The 9,115-nt window shown below is 37.2% G+C and overlaps 1 protein-coding gene across 4 annotated transcripts in view; it reads left to right on the top strand.

Annotated features, from left to right (window-relative positions):
• The window catches only part of epg5 (ectopic P-granules autophagy protein 5 homolog (C. elegans)), a 1,176,376-nt gene that overhangs the window by 13,656 nt on the left and 1,153,605 nt on the right, over window positions 1-9,115 (top strand). The window lies entirely within an intron of this gene.

Below are 9,115 nucleotides of genomic sequence, written 5' to 3'. Positions count from 1 at the left end.
TATATATATATATATATATATATATATATAAATAAACAGATGCAACTGTCTCGGATAAAAAAAACAGTATTATGAACTTATATTTATGAACTTATTATAATTTTACGGCATGAAAAACTCCAGTATTAAAGGAAACTGATTATTTTATGGTACAAAAAGAGCTGTATTATCAATACATGAATCTCCTTTATCACAAGTGCTGGAATCCTCTTTGTTCTTACAGTTTTATTTGTTTCCATGTACGTTGTGAAGTGTTAGAGTTGCTCCAGATCTTACCTCTTGAAGAGAGTTGACAGTAAACAATAGCAAACAATAATGTACAGCAGTAGGCCATCTATATAAAAGTGAATAAAAACGTTAATAAAAAAGGAATGAATTACACATTATTAAAATAGTACAAATTCTATACAATATAGAATTTATAGAATAAAATAATACATTATATTTTAAAATATTAATAATAGCAATACAATATGAAATAGTATGTGCATATTTATGTATACTATAATCATAGTATGAATAATACTTTATTAGTATTCATAACTTTACTAGTTTTCCCTACTATTATAATATTAAAATAGTAGTGGAATTACAACAAATTAAGATGATATAGGCAGATACAAAATATAGCGTGTAGCGGGTAAAACATACTGTGTAGCAGGATTGCATAAAACTTAAAACCTCAGTTATTCAGACACGTGACATGATTCTAAACCAATAAACAACATTTAAAGTCCTTCAAGTTTTGTCATTGTACCACTAGATGACAGCAAAAGAGCACTTATTACAGACAATCTATGGGTAAAACAGTTATTGCATTTTAAATCAAACTTAGTCCAATCTTACCATTCAAGGTTTTTTTTATTCCACTTATGAAATTATATTTAATTACACTGAAAGCTAATTATTCTGTATATACATTTCAACAAAAGGTTTTGAAGGTCTTGTTAACATTTTGTTACCTATTCTTTGGTTTAAATATCTACGTGTGACACAAAATGTGTGTAAGCATGATTAATGACTATTATAAAAAAAATAGATTTCTGTTTATTTTTTCTCCATGTAAACATTGTTATTTGTGGATGTGTTTTTGTGTTAGACATAATTATAAATGTATATTAAGTGAAAAACACTGTATCTAAGCTATCGTTTGTCCAAGCAACTTGAAATTTGCCATCCAGTTTTCTAAGGTGGCATGACATGAAAAAACATGGCCATCAGCCAATTAATACAGAGCAATTTTTCATTCGTCTTTGTGTGTGTGTGTGTGTGTGTGTATAATACATCAATCAATGTATTGGGTATTCAATCTTAACCCTTTTAACCAAAACATTGTTGTGTAAAGTGTTTGACAGTGTGGTACATCCTTATTTTGTGGAAGACAGACACAACTAATAATAAGACCAAAAAAAGTTATTAAAAATGCCAACAAATGTTGACTTAATTTAGTTTACACTAGAGTTCACTGATGAAATATTTTTGAAAGCAACCTCAGTGTTACAGCACATGAATCTATAACCTTCCTAATACTAAAGCTTTGCAGACAGGTTTCTTGAAATGTCTTGAAGATGTTCTTCAGTTCTTCTGAATTATCTAATCTCCGCATGGAGCATCGGCTGCTGTCAAACAAAAATTACACTGCATTATTACAATTAATAGCAAAAATGACACACTACACCAAAAGATTACTTAATAACTGACTCAAAATCATTTTAGCTGGTGAAAATAATGTTCTAATATTTTGTTCTTACATGAAACAATACTAGAATAATTTATAGCAAATCTTGTCATATTTTTTGAGCCATACTATAGTAAAGTAATTGAAAAAATCTGTTCTATAGTTGCTATGGTGGCGGCGCGGTGGCACAGTAGGTAGTGCTGTACCCTTACAGCAAGAAGGTTGCTGGTTCGAGCTTTGGCTGGGAGTTTGCATGTTCTCCCTGTGTTCGCGTGGGTTTCCTCTGAGTGCTCCAGTTTCCCCCACAAGTCCAAAGACATGCGGTACAGGTTAATTGGGAAAATTAAAACTGTCCGTAGAGTGTGTATGGGTGTTTACCAGTGTTGAGTTGCGGCTGGAAGGGCATCCGCTGAGAAAAACATTTGCTGGGTAAGTTGGCGGTTCATTCTGCTGTGGCGACCCCAGATGAATAAAGGGACTAAGCCGAAAAGAAAATGAATGAATGAATAGTTGCTATGGTAACACAACATTTCTACAACTACAGGGTATTTTATACTACAATACACCACAGTTTACTGTATAAAAACTAAAGTATATTGCAGTACAGTTTATTAGATCACTGTATTTAAACTAAATTGTTGTATGAGTAATGGGAGTGAATAACAGCAACATTAATATGAATATTTAGATTGCAGCCATTTTAATTTAGAATAAAATGTAAGCTAAAATATAAGTAGTAAGCTAACGCATGGTAAAAAAAATAAGAAATCCGTAAAAAGACAGAGAATGTACTGGCAGAAAATTACCAGCACATTTTCCTGTTTTTTTTACAGAAATTTCCTTCTTTTGTAAACGGAAAATTCTGTAAAACTTCCGGAAAAAAAAAAAAAAAAATCCAATAAATTTACAGTAAATTCTCAGTACAATTTACTTATTCTTTAAAATGATTATACAGAAACTTCAGTAAAGTTTAAATAGAAACATAAATTTGTAAAAACACTTTATCCATAAAATTTTGCAAGAGTACATTAAAATTTCTTTATAAAGCCAATTTAGTTTTGCAAACATAGAACAACAAATAAAGCACAATGTGTCACGGTTGTAGGTGTGTGCGCACTTCTGAGTGTCTTTTTGGTCACATGGTTTTGTTTTGTTTTGGATTTCCACGTGTGTCTGACGTCAGTGTTTTTGTCACGTGCTATGTGGAGTCCTGCTGTCCTGATTAGCCTGCCAGCTGCGACTCGTTAACTCAGCTATATCTGGGCAGCGTGTTCCTTGTCTCGTGTCAGTTCATTATTTCTCTGCTGATCTCTCTGTTTGTGTTTAGGACTAGCGTGGAGTCCCTTTCTGAGACCTTGCTACTCGGTCCCCATCTGTTTTTCTGATTCCCTATAGAGTGGGATACGTAGCTTGTATGTTTGTTTATTTTTTCCGGTTTTGGACTTTGTCATATTATATTGACTGCGTCAATAAATTATTTTTACTTGCAATTTGGGTCCTTCCATTACTCTTACCCGATCATAACACAATGTGCACAAAGCCATTTATTTTTTTAACATTACATTCAGTAAGTTATTACAAAAGAAGAAAACTATAAGCACTGAAATTGAAACAGGTAACAAAAATAAATGTCACAGAATGAAAAGTTAGTATTTCATGAATTTATATTTGTATAATCGCTTCCCTTTGTTATTTTCTGCATTTACTATTACTTCTTAAACCAATAAACAGGGAATCTGAAACAAACAGGCCTGCAGCTTTGGTAAAAATGCACATCCAAAAACAAAATTACAAAGAACATACAAATTTCTTGTGAGCGTATAAACATACTAAGTCAGTACTTCATTAAAATTACCTTATAAAAATTAGCTCATAAGTAAAACATTTCAGAATGTAAAAATGGTATAGCTAGACCCAGGGAACAAGGCTATTGTCATTTTTTATTAAAGAGAAGAGCATGAATCAAAAATTCCATCAGTCATGGAGGAATGTTGTGATGTTGAGAACTGCAAAAAGCAGGACTCCATGTGTATGTTCATTACCTCTCTGTATGCCAATTTCAGCAATCAAATGTTCAGTGTCTTTGGACAAAGCTCACATTTTCCAAGGATTAAAGTCATTTAGAACATCCGAGGTCTTAGAAGAGTCCCTTTCATCTCAGCCTATGAACATGTTCCAGGATTTATTTTCAAGAAAACTGTGAAAGGAAAAAATACTTTTAGCTTTAGAAGTAATGCACTAAATAAAATTGCCGAAGTAACACACCTTTTCAGATTTTATTTTGAAGGGAAAAGTGTTTACTTGCCCAATTAGATAAAATCATCAAAAATATTTTGATATTACTTTCCATGTAAACATTTAATATTTAGTTTAGTTCTAATTTTGAAGTGTAAATAATTTCATTTGATTTGTAAGTCCTACAGTACCTTGGTATAACTTAATGCAATAATCAAATGTAAGAAATGAAATTTATTCATTTAATAAAATAAAAAAAAACTTGCCTACAAGTAGATGCTTGCAATCAAAGATTACACACTTTGAACAAAATAACATCAAAAAGGATGATTCAGTTTGGACTGAGGTGAGAAACACTTTTCATTAGAGATAGAATAATGACACCAACATGTCATACTGAATTAACAGAATGTTTTCTGAGGAACTCTACACTAAGTAAAGTTTATTCATAAACTAATTTCGAGAGGAGCACGTGATTATGATTGAACACGGCTGATTCTGCATTAGCATGCATGATCCACCAATCAGGCCATTCCTAACCCACTATAAAGAGCCAGGGTTTTTTTCACTACAGTGACTTTGATTTGAAGAATACACTGCTCTGCATCAGCTGCTACTACAACTTCTCCAGCTACAACAACTTCAACAACAACAATAATAATAATAACAACAACAACAACTTCACCAACTACAACTTCACCAACTACAACTTCACCAACTACAACTTCACCAACTACAACTTCAACAACTTCACCAACCACAACTTCAACAACTTCACCAACCACAACTTCAACAACTTCTCAACCTTCTACTTCAAATTGCCTCACACAATGCAATCTCTGTGTCTTCAACTCAATTCTCCAACAAGATCACAATAAAAACTCGATCATCATCCATGAACTCTGCCTAAAAACTCGATGCCTGCAATCCAAGCTGAACTCTCTTCTAGGGGTGCACCAGCAGTAACGTACATGACACCTTTTTAAAGGGAGGCCTTGCAAACTACAACTAAGATTAAACATTCATCTTTGAAGGATGAATTTAGCGTGAATAGAATGACTCACCTCTCAATCAAGGGTCTAGGCAATCCAATCCTTAAAACACCAGTCCACAACTTATTCATACGTTGATAAACATCCATGTTAATCCTCCAAACTACTCGCTGTGGTGCATTCAATTGAGTAACGTCTCTAGTCATAACACTACTTCTCTGGCAAACAAAATGGCCTCCAGCCTTTTTCTGCAAATTTGATTGACACTCCTTCGAGCCAATAGCCGAAAGGAGAAGCGTCACCATCCAATGAACTCTCAAAAATTTGAGATGGTCCCACCCTCTCTCTTGACAAGCTCATGAATGGACCCTGTGGCAAAGACTTTGTGAATGAATTAGATATGCTTGTGATTTTTATCACTAAGTTTCCAAAGTAATACTATTTCTGGATTAAAGTAAAGTCCATAACTATCATTCCATTCACACAGTTACTACTAAATGGTGACATTAATTTTAAGTTCAGGGTTTGATGTTTGTAGATGATAAATAAATAAATACATAAATAAATTCATAAATAAATAATTATAAAATGTATAAATCAAGAAAATTAATATAAAATAAATAACTAATTAAAATAAATCAATTCACTAAAAAAAACAACAACAACAACACTGCCACATCTGATAGTAATTCAACTTATAAAAAGTTTTCTCTGCTACTGAAAAACATTCAACGCCTTAGGCATAGAAGTCCAATTGTAATATTCCCCAGTGACTCATGTCCATACACTTAAAAGCCATAAGCTTATAATGGCAAGTCGGTTAGATGTGAAACCGGCAAAGAAACAAAACTTCCCTCTTTGACTTCCACGAATGAGAGGAGGACATTTCTGACATGTCTGATGTTTCATCCATTGACTCTGCGTTAAATACATTTTAAGCAATTTCTATATCACCAAGGGGTTTAAACTCCACTATAAATCCACCTACCCTGTCTTCAAGAGGTACATTAGGACCACTACACGAGCAGATTTCCCATTAATCTGCCATCCGTAGGAGGGACGAATGCCCACCTCTACTATCTTTGCCCATTGTGACAATGAGGCTATTGTACAATGCATTAACAAAGGCACTTCCATACTTAGTTGCCCATGCTCTTATTAAGACGCCCCGCATGGTTATCAGCTAAAACAATTCATTGTGTTTGCCATACATGTACCATGTTGTAATGTCATTTCTGATTCTCTCTTGTTTTTCTCATTTCAGAGATCATGTCAGCTGGTTGCACAAGCTGACCCTCATCCAACCTATTACACTCCACATCCATTTCTAAATGCATTCACACTCTTTGCGAATGACACTTTTCCACTCACATAACCCACACCCTCAATGCCATATTCACACTAGCCTTTTTTTTAATTTTTTGAAGTCTTCTGAACTAAGTATGACATTTCAATCCAACAATACACCTAACCATATCTGATCTAACTTTGCAGGATGAAGGGATGCAGGATGGTATCTGTTCCCCCACACATCCATTCTAAACCTCCTAGCATTTTTACACCACAGAAGAGCAATACCACCTCAGGGAAGCCCAGCCGGTCCTCTTCAGCCAACTTCCACCATCATGCATTATTGGGTATAAGTATGACTCTGTCATTTCCTTCCTATTTTCCTTCCTATTTAACCTAGGAGCTCCTTCACTACCCTTCCACGGTTTTCTAGCTTTAACTTTCTCTCCAAATTTGAACTATCCCATACTTCTATTCACTTCATTCACCACAGCTCTGACCAATTCAGGGGTTGTCTTGAGTTTCAATTGCTGCAACAGGAATGCTCTAAATGAGCTTACATAGACTTACAAATTTTCTAAATACCACTATCGTTGCACTCCCCGCACTAATACAGCAGTAAATGCTTCTGCGGGAGCACAAGTTGCCTCCATACTGACCCACTACACCACTGCAGCTGCAGAAAAGCTCCGCAGAGTTGCACACCCATAGCACCACTGCTACCGCAGTGACCCTCTATCTAAGCCTTATTCACCTCCATCTTTACATATCACTAAAGGCAGTATTTAACGTTCTCGCGGAGCACTCAAAACTTTCCAAAATCGACTGTTGAGGGCTCCGCTGAACTATACAACCCATTAACATCACTGAAACTGCAGTGACGCTCTAGCTGAGCCCCTTTTTCACTTTCATCTCTACATATCACTGCTAATAGTACTTAACATTTCAGCGCGAGGCTCCAATACTGAGTACCACTGCACCTCTGCTACAGCAGAGATGCTTTGCCGAGCCTTATTCTCCCTCGGCACCACCGCTGCAACAGTTAAGCTTTGCCTGAGCTGCAACTGCAGAGATACCCTTTTAGACTTAATTCTCTCCACCACTGGTTTTATTGCACTTCTGTAACTGCAGAGAAGCTCTGCTGAGATTATTTTCCCCCTTACTATTGCTGCAGCAGTGACGCTCTGCCTGAACAGTCTTCCAAAAACAAATATAACTCTGTCATTGGTCCTTTTACACCTTTAAATCCTCAATTTGCCTCAGCCAATATTACCTCAAAGAAGCCCAGCTGATTCTCGGTTGCAGACTTCAACCTAGTTTTTCAAGCAGCATGACTGTCTGTTCTCCCTTCTTTTTTGTCTTAGTTGCATAGGACTCATTTTTACTAAACTTCCCTTTTTATTTTATTAAACTTCTCTTCTCTTCCTCTTTATAATTTTTCAATTTCACTTGCACTCACTCTCCGCAGCTCGGATTCACACAGGGGTAGCCCCAAGCTCCCACTGCCACAGCAGTGAAGCTCTTTAAGAGCTCACATACACTTTTCAAAAATTTAACCATTATCACACTCCCCCGCAATAATACAGCCATAAAGGCGTAGTGGGAACTCGTATTGCTTCCATACTGACTACAATCACACCTCTACAGCAGCTCCACTTAATTACATTGCATTGTAGCATCAATTTATTTTCCATCACCACACTCCCCGCAACAATACAGCCGTTAAGGCTTAGCGGGAACATGCATTGCTTTCACACATATAATGCACCAGACTCTAAATACCTATGCACCTCTGCAGCCACAGAGTCGCTCTACCGAGCCTCATTCCTATGTGCTACACAGCAGTTAATCAGCTCTCCAAAGCTCACTTCCCTTTAGATACTGACTTCCACCGCACCTCTGCAGCCGCAGAAACGCTCAGCCGAGCATCACTCCCCTCTACATCACTGCCGCAGCAGTGACGCTCAGCGAGCGCATGTACACTTCCACTTAGCAATCCACTACTGATACACTCTCCAGCACTGCCAAAGCAGTTAAACGTCTCTGCGGAGGCGTATTTCCCTTTCAGATACTGACTTTTATTGCACCTTTGCAGCAGCAGAGACGCTCAGCCAAGCTTCATCCCCCCCTGCACCACTGCTGCAGCAGTGTCACTCCACCGGAGCTCATGCACACTACCATTTATCCATACCACTACTGACACACCCCCTTGGACTGCCGAAGCAGTTAATCAGTTAACTGCTTCTCACCACTTATCTGCTGCTGCCAGCTCTGCAAACCTCATAGCTTCATTTTTCATCACTACCATAGTAAGCCTCTTTTACAGAACTCACCACATACGTTCTAAACCTTTACACTTATCCCACTCACTCTCCCGCTGGTCCTTGCAATTAATTCTGCCCCGGGAGCACACATAGTCATACATAAGCCATCTGCCAGCACACCACTCCAGTAGAATGACCACTCTTAGTTAATTTTTACACCCACACCAGTCTCAATTGCTCCTTCAAGCTATTCTAGCATCACTTTTTCAGCAGCCGGATATTGCATTAATCTCCATTGACTTTTGGGGGGTTCTTCAAATACGCGGCTGCTGTCCCGAGTGGAGCATTTTAGAGAGTTGTCGTGATCTACCTGAGCTCAAGGCTCCCCTCTCTTCCTCCAAACGGTAGGGAGCCCAGGGCTCAAGAACCTTCGAGCTCAGGGCTGTCTCCCGGGACAGCATGCCAAACTTGCTTATAATCAATCATCAGCTAAGTGTGAACTCTTGAAGTGAAGTTTATTCATAAACTAATTTTGAGAGGAGCACGTGATTATGATTGAACACTGCTGGTTCTGCATTAGCATGCATGATCCACCAATCAGGCCATTCCTAACCCACTATAAAGAGCCAGGGTTTTTTCACTACAGTCATCTTCGA

The sequence above is a fragment of the Danio rerio genome, chromosome 5 (genome assembly GCF_052040795.2).
Source record: "Danio rerio strain M-AB ecotype USA chromosome 5, GRCz13ab, whole genome shotgun sequence".
Lineage (NCBI taxonomy): Eukaryota > Metazoa > Chordata > Actinopteri > Cypriniformes > Danionidae > Danio > Danio rerio.
This window is presented reverse-complemented; position numbering and strand designations above follow the sequence as displayed.